The sequence below is a fragment of the Lepisosteus oculatus genome, chromosome 14, assembly GCF_040954835.1.
Source record: "Lepisosteus oculatus isolate fLepOcu1 chromosome 14, fLepOcu1.hap2, whole genome shotgun sequence".
NCBI lineage: Eukaryota > Metazoa > Chordata > Actinopteri > Semionotiformes > Lepisosteidae > Lepisosteus > Lepisosteus oculatus.
This window is the reverse complement of record NC_090709.1, coordinates 51,022,805-51,036,627: the sequence shown is the minus strand read 5'-3', so window position 1 is coordinate 51,036,627 and position 13,823 is coordinate 51,022,805. Positions and strand designations below refer to the sequence as shown.

The window sequence follows — 13,823 nt, the reverse complement described above, 5'->3', positions numbered from 1 at the left end:
CTTGTCGTGTTCATGATGATTCGCTGAATAAGCTCCTGACTGGGTGTTCTGTACTGCGCTGTTACTTTGTTCGATTACCTATGTGGTGTACAGCTAAAACCCAACTGCGTGGTGTAATTTCCAGGTTCAGCACCAGCAGCACCTGCAAACTCATCAGCTGACCTTGACGTGATTTGAACATGCAACCTTCTGTTCTGTAGTCAGACACGCTACCGTTGCGCCACGAGGTCGCTCGCCACAGGTGCTTTTAATTCCCCCAAAGAGAACAATCAGCGTCCCTGAAAAAGATTTTTTTTCATTCTCTCCTGTGTGGAGCGCCGCTCTTCCAACGAGGGTCTCTTCTTCCCCGACCACAGATTATTCTTTCCGCCCGGCTCTCTCACAGAGAGCAGACACACCGTCTCCACTGATGTGTTTACTACATCTATAGATCTGACCCCCTACAGCCCCGATATTCCTGGACAGGATATTTACCACCAGCCTCGTGAACTTCTCATCTTGACCTCTCCCAGGAGGAGCACAATTAACACAGAATCCTCTCTCCATTTAGCAAATAACACAAAACACTGTTTACCTGTCAATACAGAAAACCGGGCTGCTCCAGGTGAGGCTTGAACTCACAGCCGCAGCATGACTCCACTAATCATGTCATTTTACAAAGCCTGAACCTGGAAAGAGATTGGAAGCCGAAAAGTTATGGTGTTTTTTTAATACTTGCCTACTCTTTCAATTGTTCCGTCAAGTCTTTTATTTGGGAGTACTTTCAATTGATGTTAATCCTTGTCCTGATGCACGATTCTGGGCCATGGTGCATCTTGAATAATGTTCTTATAGGCTTCAGTTTGGAAAAGTGCGCTCTTCAGAAGCTACAGAAACCGCTAATGGTTACATAACACTTAATGCAAAAGGAACGTTCGGGTTTGAAAAAGAATATTACTTGCTATGAATACAAACACTGTTACAGCAGGCGTGTTAGGGCTATTTTAGCTTAGATCATCAATTCATCTTACATTTCTTCTCCATCTATATCAACAGCGTCATCGCTACTGAGCGCTAAAGGCAGGTCCTGGCAATACAATCTTCTTTAGAAAACATTTTTAAAACTATTTCCACTATCATACGGAAAGATTCCGATTGCACGCAACTAATAAATTATCTTTTCCAGGGACGTTGTAGCTAGATGCAAATTACAATCGAAAATATCAGTATCAGCTTTCATATTTTCTTTTGGATCCATAGGACGATCAGCATGAGCCATCAAAGAACCTGTAGCGGCAATAAGTTTAAAAGCGCACAAGTGATCTGTCTTTGGTCAAAGGAATTGCTGGAGCAGTAGGACACAGAGCAATATCTAGCAGCTGTAGACGATGTTCGGGGAAGAGATAATTCTGTTTTCAGCACAGGGAGTGAGAATGAGCTCAGTCCGGCTCCCAGCAGAATCCATTCTGGTTTGGTTACTGTCAGACTGTGCGTCTGAGGCTCTTTGGATCACAACGTGAAAAAAAAAGAACAAAAAACATTTGCTCACATCTTGTGATTTCCACGAGAGGACGAGAAGATATCACTTAAAAAAAAATCAGACCTGAAGATTTGGATCCGGGACCTCATACTTGTCAAATGATTAAAATAATAATTATGAAAATATCAGGTTGTGTTTCTGCAACATATCATGCACAGTATGCCATTTTGTTTCTAAAAATACAGTAGATTGTACTTAATAAAAATGTACAATTCACCGCTGGTATAAACAGATGTGTGCTGTGTTTGCCTTTGTAAGCATTTGTTTAAAAAATAAGTTCACAATACGATAAAAAACACAGAAAGCACAAACGTAATAATATCATGATACAAAATCAATACCAAATCATAAAGCCAATTAAGTACCTATCCTTTGAAAACAGTGACATTTGTATCTACTTTTGAATTACAAATCAGACAGCGTAGTCCCTTAATTCAAAGATAAGATATTTGCCAAAACAAGACAACCAGATGTTAGCTGAATTCGGAACAAGAGCCTCTGCTTCATCGTTTATTGAGCTTTTGATCAACGTCTGAGTGAAAAAGATTAGCTATTTTAACTATTTGATTAAAGTTCACAAAAGCAACTTTCTTCGAGCTAGAGTCGAAACAGCGACTTAAGGATTCCTAACTGTTTCTAATACAGTCAGCTGCGCTACTAACTGAGCTATCGAAGGGATTTAAAGTGGTCCTCTCTGGCACATATTGCCCAATGTAGTGAAATATTCCGGGTACTTAAATTCCAGTTCGACATCGTTTCCTTAGTCTTGTTTACCTTGCATTTAAGCCACAAACCAGGATTCTACTGTATAATCTTCCGGGGATGTTACAAAATGTTTGATGGGGCATCAATCATTACAGGCGGAAATTCACTCCTTTTTTTTTCTCGAGGCATCATATTAAACATTTCATTTGGATCGAGAAGAGGATCACCATGAGAGACAGAACAAACTGTTTGATTCCGTCTTTATTGGGAGCCGTATCACAGCTAATGCATGTAAAGCCTTCAGTATGCGATAGTGAAAGCTCAGTTATGCCAGGGAGTGGGAGTGAACTGAAATTTAGTAAATTCATATTTAAATAGAGTGTAAATCATCAAAGTGTTCTGTCACTTAAAACTTATTACAACATGACCAGGAGTGGGGATTGAACCCACGTGGACATTTGTCCATTGGATTTTAAGTCTAACGCCTTAACCACTCGGCCATCCTGGTCTACAACTATATGCTTTTCAGTTGTTTAACATTTAAATATGATTCAACAATTAAAAAAAATTAAACCACGAAACCTCTTAGAGTTGCGAGAATACTTCCTTTGTGTATAAAATACATTGTGAATGCTTTCTCAGCCTTTACTTTTTCGTTTTTATGACATTTTTTTGACCGAGCACGAATATTCTTTTGTCCATATCTTCCCAATGGAAGCACAGAACGCTGTCAAACCAAATGCATTTTAAAGACCAAGACTTGTGGATATTTCCACAGCCTCTACATCTAAGTATCAGTGGGCTAATTATCTTTTTTTAAACCTCCAGTTTTTCATCGATGCGTAATTACGCACTTACTGGAACCCGGAGGACCGCTGTGTACAGACGTTCACAACGCAAAAAATACTGTTCAATACGGCTTCGTGCGAATAACCTGTATATGACCATAGGAATCAGAACAGCGCAGTCTCCAATTACCCAGACTGTAAGCACAGGAATAAAGCTTTGTTTGATTTCTGAAACCCTTCCTTTACGCCCTGTTTTCATTCAGGTAAGGGTCAACTATATTGACAATACTACTGACAGCAGGAAGATTAAAATATTCTTTACTCAGCAGCTCATTAAAAACAGCTCCCGTGATGTTCAAACCGATTTTTTACACAGAACACTGACACAGCTTTGTGTTCTGAATCTCTTTTTCTCGTGCTTTTATTTAATATGGCACAATGCACTGGGATAGGGGTATTCTGTTCACAAGCCAATAGCATTTAAATCACAGCACCCACAATGCTGCAAGTAAGTGTTTTGCACACCAAGCAGGTCTTCAGACTTTTCCCAGCTTTGTTTTGGGTTGTGGAACCTTTATTTCTTATGATTTTCTGAAGATAACACTACAGGTATACACTGGGATAGGGGGGTCTTTTTCATGGCTCAATAGTAATTCAAATACAACAGCCACACTGCTGAAACCATATGTTTTACACACCAGACAGGGCCCCTAACCTCATACAACCTTGCTGTGGCTGTGGCCTCTTTATTTTTTTATGATTTTCTGAAAGTAACACTACAGGTAATACACTGGGACAGGTGGGTCTTCTTCATGGCTCAATAGTGTAGTGGTTTGATGGGTTTACTGAGACAATTATTAATTGTAACAGTAATCACAAGGTTGTTCGTTGTAGCTTTTAGAAAATCAATCGTCAGAACAACTAACAATGCACACACACGGGTTCAATACACGAGATACATTAATTAAAATAAATTGTGCACCAAAGATATACTAGTCTGCCTGGATACGAACCAGTGTTATTACCCACTGTTACTCTAAACTCGGAAGTAAATACATTACTCATGAATTAAATTGATAACATCTTGTGTTGAGGTACAATTGAATTCTCGAGACGCAATGTAGAACATGGGGTTTACTTATCCACTGTGTATGGATTTGGAATCTCCCGACACGAACACCAAACCAGCTGACAGGCTCTGTTGCAGACTCTGTTGCAGCGGTTGTCCAATGGGCGTTGTGTCGGCGTCCTCTGGCTACCAGCCAACCAGTCAAGGTGCAGCTCGGAGTAGGACGGGCGGAGAAATCTGACTGCGGCGCGCAGGGCAGTCGTTGCTCCGAGGGGATCTACCAGGAGTCTGGCTGGCTAGTAGAAAGTCTCTATGCACAGAGTGTGACCACGAGTCCTCACAAGTCACTCTTTGGCCCGGGAAGAAGCTGGTTCGTTCCCGGTCCAGCGCTGCTTCTGAATAAGCTATTCAGGTTGTCGACAAGGGTCCAACTGTAGGCTGCCGTTGATCAAGCAGAGCATTCACGTTGGTAGAATTCTGAGTACGTACGGGATCCTCGGCCTCGCGCTTAGAACAAAGTCCAAGTCCTTTTGCAGACAACAGCAGTTGTCACGTGATTGTCTCTGAGGATGCGCGAAAATGGCCAAGGAGAGCCCCGATCTGAGCTTGCACTCCCTTTTTGACCAAGGCCCAGATGTGTGCTGATTGGTTGAGAGTTTGGCGGGCGTTGGAGACCCACGTGGTATTACCACGCCCTGCCAGTCCCTGATTGGTTGGTCAAGATGAGATATAAGTCACTTACTCTTGACACTTAGGAATGCAGTCCAGATGTCCATTCGGCACTCCCTAGACTGATAGGCGCCAATGGCTGACCATTGATCATGATAGCCAGGCTTAGCTAAGCGCATCCCCGTCTGGGAGCTTGTTCCTTATCAAAAGAAAACATCTTAAATCAGCCTGCATAAATACTTTCTCTGTGGCAGCACCACAGAGATGGAGGGTGAGATGGGGCCTCCTTTAGGACAGCATACCAACGCTTATTTCTGTATTAACAAGAATTGCCGCTACATATAACCCCCCTTTTTGAAGGTCACGAGGTCCTGAGGCGTTGTTGCCTTCAAAACAAAAACAGAGTTAAGTGATGTCTGTTGTACCACGGTGGATTCTACCACCCAATATTCACATTACCTCTCGAGAATTTGTACAGGAAATAGTGTTGGAAAGAACATTGCGTATACCTGCTCTCAGTTATAAGGTACATAGAAATGATGCATCGGGCATCATTATTAGCCCTAGACCTTAAACTTCCGGCAGTTCACTATCAGTATCGGATAGCTCTGCAGCAGGCAGACGTTTGGGAGTGGTTACCTGATTTCGGTGATACACCATTGCTCCCTTTGTCTCATTCAAACTACCCCGCAAGGCTTTGATACAAGAGAACAGCATCCAACACATTACCCCAGCCATGATCCAGCTACCCAGCAGCAGTGTCAAGATGACCACGTTTACTGTTCCCAGCGCCCCAGAGGATCCACAACGACTGTGCTTGGGACCTACCAGCGTAATTTTTAAGTTTGTGTCGTTGAGAACAAATTCGAGTAACTGTACACCCTCAAGGCTTACTGTCTCTTGGATTCTCTCATCCAAGTCAACGCTGTGTCCTCTGAAAGCGTCCACAATCTCGAGTTCCGTTTCATACAGTTCTGACTCCAGGTGATACAGTGCTAAATCGTTGAGATGCACTATAGCTCCTTCAGGAACTTGTAGAAAAACTGTTTGGTTGGGTAGCTGCACTTCGGTAGCTGTATCCTGTCTGTCATAGGTTATTGTAACCGTTAATTGTGGTGTGCTGACCAGCCATTTCTTTCCCACCTGCTCAACCTGGGGTTCGTTAACCTCACGTTTGCTCGTCACTGTGGCTTTACACTTTTCAGTGGCAGCCCCCTTTCTGATACCACACAACCTCTGAGTTGTGTCCCTAAGGAATGGCTTACTTGGGCATACCCAGTGGATATCCTTGGTTGATATACACAGTTCCAGGTTTGGAACAAGGTACAAATTCGGATCATCCTCCTGGTAAGCTACGAGCGGTGGGGTGGTCAACTTCACATGCATGTCCCCCCTCCAGAAGCCAACGTTCGATATAGACTTGAGTCTATAGATATCCTTGCTACTCACGATGGGAAGGTTCAACAGGAAACCTATTTCCTTGGCTTCGGGGTTGACATGTATGGGAATGGCACTGCCTAGACTGTATGCAAGATGTACTTGCACTGGCTGCACCATCTCAGAAGTGGTGGTCCTCAGTACTTCTTCTACCAAGGACAATGGAACCAAGTAGGTTGGAATCTGTCCCATGGCTAGGCTAGTTACCGTGGCACTAAGCTCCCTAAGCAAATCCTGCATCAGCATTCTGACCTGTTGCACGTAAGCATAATCCTACTGTAACACGTCGACAATCCTGCCCACGGTGTGGAGGGTGTTATTTAACACTGCTGCATGAAGGTTTACTGCTAATATTGTGCCCTGTAAGGTTTTCCCTAGGCTTTCCAGCCGCTGCTTCTGTTGATACAGTCTTTCACTACCCTCTGGCATTTCTGACACCTGCCTTCTTGGGGCAGTCAGGGTGAGAGTGCCGGTAACAAACAAACCTACCAAAAAGAGCAAATGCACAACAGTGGCGGCAGCAATCAGTCCTCCCAAAAGTTTTTAAGGGTGGCTGATCCCAGTCATCTCCTTCTGAGTGACTGTCGACTTTCTAAGCTGGCGCAGCGTGTACATGGTGTCTTTCTCAGTATGCCATGTGGCATCCTGGGCACCAACATCCTGGAAATCTGGGGAGATCTGACGCAGCTGCTGATGCTGCTCCTCCATTTCCAGGGCATCTGCTTTTTTGATTTGTTCATGCCTGTGCTCTAGGAACCCTGCAGGGGGCGGTGCAGCGGTGGACCATGCCTGACCCTCGGCTGAGTGGTCATCTGGAGCACCTGAGTGATCTGGGATTGTTACCCCATTCTCACTGTTCAGGTCCACCCTGCACCCCTCCTGATTGAGGAATCCCTCTATCGGCATGTTTACAATCGTTCACTGGGTGTGGGTGTAGGACACCTGCTCGCTCCCCCCTTCCCTCGCTAGGGGTTCAGGGAGCTGCCCCAGCACTGGGATAGCTAGTTCACTGTCTTTGAACTCGCTATCACCCACCAGGCCCATGTCAGTGCAGGCGGGGATTCTGACACCCCTCTTTGCGATGTCCTGCGCTGGCAGGCGGGTGGCTTGAGCATCCAGCTCCAGTATGGCTGAACCACTGTTGGTCAGACTCAGACTGACAGACTGAGCTGGTGGCTGTAAGAAAACCGGCTCGGCTTTCATTCCCTGTCCCTTCTTGGGGACTGGGTGTGTTGGAAACCCTGCCGTTGAGGCAGGAACAATCAGGTCGGTCTCTCTCACTACCTGGTAGTTGTGAGAAATAATGTTACCTGACTGCAGGTTCCCTGGATCACAGCAGAGGGAATCGCCATCTGGGATCAGATGTGTCCACAGCGCAGTAGTCCCAGTGTCCAGCTGGACCTCCTGTCTAACCTGTGAATGTTGCACCAGGGGCACCTGGCGGTGGCCCTGTGACAGCTGCTCAAGCAGATCCTCACTAATAGAGGACCTCTCAGAGCTAAGGGTGAGGGCTACTTCACCAACCTGCTCTCTTGCCATCTGGATCCTTTCCACCCCGGCGGGGTGGTGGTCCTGACCCCTCTTGGGTGCCAGGGTGCACAGGGAAAGCTCCTTTTCATCACCAAGTGGGGAGATCCGCTCCTTTTTAGTGATGTGAAAGGGGTTTGCTTTACCTGGTGGATCAGGCGGCTGCTCGGAGCACCGCTCCTGTGGCATGGAGGCTGTTGGGACCTTGGCCAGGGCACGACTTCCCTGTAGTTTTGGAAAGCAAGAAGAGACATTTATTTTTCGTCCAGAGGAACCAGGAGGAACCTCCAACTCAGCTATAGTGTTCAGTGGGCACTGTGTGATCACAGCATAACCACTGAACCCCCCTTTTTGCTTTGCGACAGGCTTAGGGTTTTTGACCTGAGCCCACAATTTTCCACGCTTGCAGTCCACCAGAGGCTCCAGCCTGTCAAGCAGGTCTTGGCCAATGAGTAGTGGCTCTGTTTTAAACCTAGAGATATAAACAGGTCCCGGACTCGCACGATATGGAAATCAGATGCAGAGACCGGATGAGCGTCAGCACCTGGCTTTTAAGGTGGGCTGGGAATGGGAAACAGGTGCAGAGAATAAAGTCTTAAGTGAAAGGGCTGGAGCACCCTTAAGGAGGGGGGACTAATATCATGACACAGGGCTTGTTCAAGCCGGGCCAAGCGGGCTGCAGTCGACTCCCTTCGTCCAGCCTTATGATAGGCTCTGCCTGAGCCCTTGCCTTCCCCGTAGCGCTCACGGCAGCTCTGACGCTTAGTGCGGTCCTGCCTGCCTATTTTGCGCCGGGGCTTAGCGGGCTCAGGAACCTCAGCTCCCTCAAGCTGAGGCGAGTCGTCAACCCTGCTGGCTTTAGTGGTGAACACGGCCGTTTTAGCAGGTTTTCGCTCTGAGGAAGCAGAGACTTCAGCTCCCCAGGCTTTTTGAGTGTGTGCATCACAATCATTTTTCTGACTGAGGGATGCAGATTAACAATGAATAAACCTTTGAAATTCACGTTCTCTTCGCAACCCTCTTCATTCCGCCCTGCAAAATAAGTGCGCCTAAGCCTCTCATAGTAGTCGCGAGGGGCTTCAGCTTTTTCGTGCTTAATATGGTGCGCAGCGGCCACGGCAGCTATGGGATCGATAAAAGCCGAAAATTCTCCGATCATTGCCTGACACAGCTCCTCAAAGCTATTACAGACCTCCGGTCCTTGTCTGGACATCCACTCGTGTACCGCTCGGCTAGTAGTTTTCCTTACTAACATAGCCTTTTCCTGTTCGGACGCTCCGGGCATAAACTGCAAAGTATGTCTCAGCTCATCGATGTAGGTTTCCACATTATTCCCTGACACTGACGGGTCAAACCTTTCTACATCTTTAGCTAACTGCCTCAGGGAGTGGAGGTTAATTTTTACGGTTTCTCCGCGGGCAGGGGGACGGCCGTGATCAGGAGCAGGGGGTCTCTGCCTGAATTGCATCGCCCTTGTGTCTCGCGCAGGACTCGGCGATCTCCCCCATGCCGATCCGACCACAGACCCTGGCCGGGAGAAACCTCCTCCCGGCGCGCTGGGTGAGCGCTCCGGGCTGCTAGGTGGGCTGGCACGCAAGTGGGATCTAGCCTGTTTTGCTTCCAGTACGAAAGCATCTAACTCCTTTTGCCTTTCCTGGCTGAGTTCATTTAAACTCTCAATTTCTTTTTCTTTTTCTTTCAAGCTCGCTTCCAGGTCTCTCCTAGCTACCTCAGCCGCAGTTTCTCTAGCAGACAGGTCATCTAATTTACCTAAAACTTCCCTGAGTCTGTCTTCACTTTCCTCATTTTTCACTCTCTTTTCTCTGATTATATCCAGCAACTCAACTCGCTCCGCCTTATATCTTTCTAGCTTTCCCTGAAGCTTTTGAAACTTTGACAGCTCGGACAAAGACAGTTCCAGCTGTTTAGCTAGATTTAAGGCGAAACTCGATAGGACCTGAACTGCGTTCACGGACCCTCCTGTGTTAAGCTGGTTCGCTACCTTGGCTACTAAATCTACTTGCAGCTTCTCAATATCATCAAAGTTCAACTTTTCGATACCGCTCCAGTAACCAGGATTGTCGTCGCTAGAAATAGTACTTATAAGCGACTCCACTTCAGACATTTTAGCAGCCATTGTGATTACGTCAGAGAAACGTTAAGAGTATTACTTTTTTTTTTCTTTTTACTAAAATACAGTATGGAATTTAAACACCCGAGCAGATGGATTTCCAATCAGCACACGTTACACTAAACTTTAGAAAACAGGGGGATTTCTTTGCGCAGTTATCAGCACACCCGGTATTCGCGTATAGAAGCCGCGGCGCTGTGCTGAACTTGAACTCACAGCAATATCAGTTATTCTGTGCGATTGATTCTCATTTCATTCTTAACTCCGCCCACCCAGGGACGCCATTAAATGTAGTGGTTTTGATGGGTTTACTGAGACAATTATTAATTGTAGCAGTAATCACGAGGTTGTTCGTCGGGGCTTTTAGAAAATCAATCGTCAGAACAACTAACAACGCACACACACGGGTTCAATACACGGGATACATTTATTAATATAACTGTGCAACAAACATATATCAGTCTGCCTAGATACGAGCGGCAGACCTTACGGTGAGGGTTATCAATATACAAGGTATATAATCTCGAAGAGATGCAAACACAAAGAGATACACAACAGAGAATATATGTCAATATATATCGTTCGGTTACCAAATCGCTAATCAGTGTTATTACCCACTGTTACTCTAAACTCGGAAGTAAATACATTACTCATGAATTAAATTGATAACAACTTGTGTTGAGGTACAATTGAATTCTCGAGACGCAATGTAGAACATGGGGTTTACTTATCCACTGTGTTGGGATTTGGAATTCCCGGCACGAACACCAAACCAGCTGACAGGCTCTGTTGCAGACTCTGTTGCAGAGGTTGTCCAATGGGCGTTGTGTCGGCGTCCTCTGGCTACCGGCCAACCAGTCGAGGTGCAGCTCGGAGTAGGACGGGCGGAGGAATCTGACTGCGGCGCGCAGGGCAGTCGTTGCTCCGAGGGGATCTACCAGCAGTCCGGCTGGCTAGTAGAAAGTCTCTATGCACAGAGTGTGACCGCGAGTCCTCACAAGTCACTCTTTTGCCTGGGAAGAAACTGGTTCGTTCCCGGTCCAGCGCTGCTTCTGAATAAGCTATTCAGGTTGTCGACGAGGGTCCAACTGTAGGCTGCCGTTGATCAAGCGGAGCATTCACGTTGGTAGAATTCTGAGTACGTACGGGTTCCTCGGCCTCGCGCTTAGAACAAAGTCCAAGTCCTTTTGCAGACAACAGCAGTTGTCACGTGATTGTCTCTGAGGATGCACGAAAATGGCCAAGGAGAGCCCAGAACTGAGCTTGCGCTCCCTTTTTGATCAAGACCCAGATGTGTGCTGATTGGTTGAGAGTTTGGCGGGCATTGTAGACCCACGTGGTATTACCACGCCCTGCCAGTCCCTGATTGGTTGGTCAAGGTGAGATATGAGTCACTTAGTCCTGACACTTAGGAATGCAATCCAGATGTCCAACTCGCACTCCCTAGACAGATAGGCGCCAATGGCTGACCATTGATCATGATAGCCAGGCTTAGCTAAGTGCATCCCCCTTTGGGAGCTGGTTTCTTATCACAAGAAAACATCTTAAATCAGCTTGCATGAATTCTTTCTCTGTGGCCGCACCACAGAGATGGAGGGTGAGATGGGGCCTCTTTTAGGAGCATACCAACGCTTAATTCTGTCTTATTAACCAGCACAATAACCTAAATAGATGGTTTCATATATATTGTTTTGGGTATATTTATTAAAGTTTCCTATTTTGTGATTCTTTGTGTTTGTTTGTGAAATTAAAATAGTTCTTAAAAAATAAATGGAAGGTTTTTCTGAAGTCAGAAAGCCAATTTATTTGGTGGAAAAACAGATTGGTGAAGCTCCAACAAATAAAACCAGTTTATTTGCTTACTTTTTTTTCTGAAACAACTGAATTAGATGAAGTGTGCTAATATGTAACCTAACACCAGTGTGAATAACTAGAAGAGGGGAGCAGCTCCATTCCAGACCAAGGGAGCTTTGAGATTGGCTGGGCCAGATCTCTCATTTGCATATCTGATTTGGAAATGTAACACTAAACCCCCTTCTTGCATGGATTTAACTTGCACTCAAGAGTCACCTACTGTGTATTGCCACTTCAGTTTTTTTATGGGTAGCTGTGATTACCAGTTGACAGGTTTTATTTGTTGAATTATAAATGGTTTTGTATTATCACCCTGAATGGCCTGTACTCAAGGTTTGGTAGGGTTTGTGTTTTCATTTCATTTACCAAATGGAATTTTTTCTCTTTTAGTATTTGTCTAGAAGGCTTTCTGAAGTCAGGAAGCCCATTTATTTTGTGAAAAAAGATTCTGTATTAATATTAATATTTCTCATACAACATAAATAGGGTCTTTTAGGAATAAAAAGATCTTGCGCTTGGAAGTCTTAATAAAGCTGTGTGCTTCCATACACTTGAACAGTTTTGATTCCTAATATTTGACCTTAGGTGTGGGAACGGGTCTTTTTTGCCATTTGATTTCCAATTGATCAGCACAGTATAGAAAATAGACCCATAAAGCAACCTCAGCAGTGACAAATATGCAAAAAGTGATCACTTGTTTTTGCCCGCTTTCAAACTGAAACCCTTTGGTGTGTTAAGAGAATGTGATAACCACTACACTGCGCAAGGTGGGAATGGGTGACTTGCAGAGAGTGTTGAACTTCGAGAAAGGACTTCTCTCAGGAATATATTTCCACATTCTGAAGAGGAGATTTACTCCATTTCTGTAGTCTGACTTCCTCTTTTGCTAGAGAGCTGTAGAATGTGGAGTCACCTATCCAGCTCTGGGAGCAGTGTGTAGATAACAGGTTTGTTACTGCCGGATGAGCACAGTAAATTAATACAGCAGAATAAACACACTGAGTATTTGAAGGGAATTAACAATCTTTTACGTCTCGCCATGTTCAATGCTGCTGTCATTTCTGTAATATTGTGATTATCACATTCATCACACATGCGCAAGATCCCCTGTTTGAAATTGGGCAGAAACAGGTGTCTTTTTATCTTCTCACATTTTGCACTCCTGCCAGTGTTTTATGGATCTTGTTTTGTCTTATTGCAAGAATTCGAATTTCCTGTGTCATTCATCACATCACATCAAACAGCCAGCAGATCATGTCAGATAGTCATTCTTCTGCTTCCTAAATTTCCTAGAGACGGGTCTTTTCAGCAGAACTGACAAACGTGGCAAAGCAACCTGATAAGACCAGGTCCTAGAAGTCACTACTCAGTCAGTTACTACTGCCGAAATGCAAGCCCTTCCTCCAGCCTGAAGAAGTTGATCCTACATTACTCAGGAAGAAGATGTATCTACCAAACCTCAGAGACTCATGCTCGAACTTTGGGAGGCTACTGCAGACAGCAGAGGTTAGATCGTACACAGAGGATGAAATAGCTCAGCTGAGAAAGCCCTAGACTGATGCTCTAAAGGTCCCTGGTTCAAAAAGGGGTTTTGGCATTTTGTTTCGTTGCGCCATTTGTTCCTCTATGCAATGCCCTGTGTCCAAAGTCACACTTCCCTTTCTCAGCCTGAATCCCAAACTAGAGTCTTTGTGTCCTTGAGTCCCTCTTTTACCGACACTGATGAAGTACAGAAATAACTTAACATATTTTGCACTCCTTATGGTGTTTTATGGTGGGACCTGTATTTCTCTATGAATTTCCTTAGTGACAGCCCATTTGTTTTCAATATATTTCTGGTGAAGTTATTACATCGGTCTCCCCTGGTGGCTTGTTTTCATATCCCACTTCTGACAATGACTTTTCTTATGTCACTTTGATGGGAGTACAATTGGAAAAAAAACTAAAATGTGTGTAGTTGTTTCCATATCAAACCTGTCTTCCATTTTATACAGTATTCCACAGGAGTGAATCAATTCCTTGTTTAATTTTGCAAATGACCCTGCTGTCAAAAAAACTAAATTCCCATGTAGCCAAGGGGTTGCTGAAAAGCAACTTCACTTTGATGTTTTGTGTTGTTATAAC

At 45.0% G+C, this 13,823-nt stretch overlaps 2 non-coding genes across 2 annotated transcripts; one reads left to right on the top strand and one right to left on the bottom strand.

Annotated features, from left to right (window-relative positions):
- Nucleotides 1–2,649: 2,649 nt before the first annotated feature.
- trnal-uaa (transfer RNA leucine (anticodon UAA)) lies at nucleotides 2,650–2,732 on the bottom strand. Its single transcript has one exon. It is a non-coding gene; the product is annotated as a tRNA-Leu (tRNA).
- Nucleotides 2,733–12,069: 9,337 nt separating this feature from the next.
- LOC138243754 (U7 small nuclear RNA) lies at nucleotides 12,070–12,127 on the top strand. The gene has a single exon (XR_011192372.1). It is a non-coding gene; the product is annotated as a U7 small nuclear RNA (small nuclear RNA).
- The last annotated feature ends 1,696 nt before the right edge of the window (nucleotides 12,128–13,823 follow it).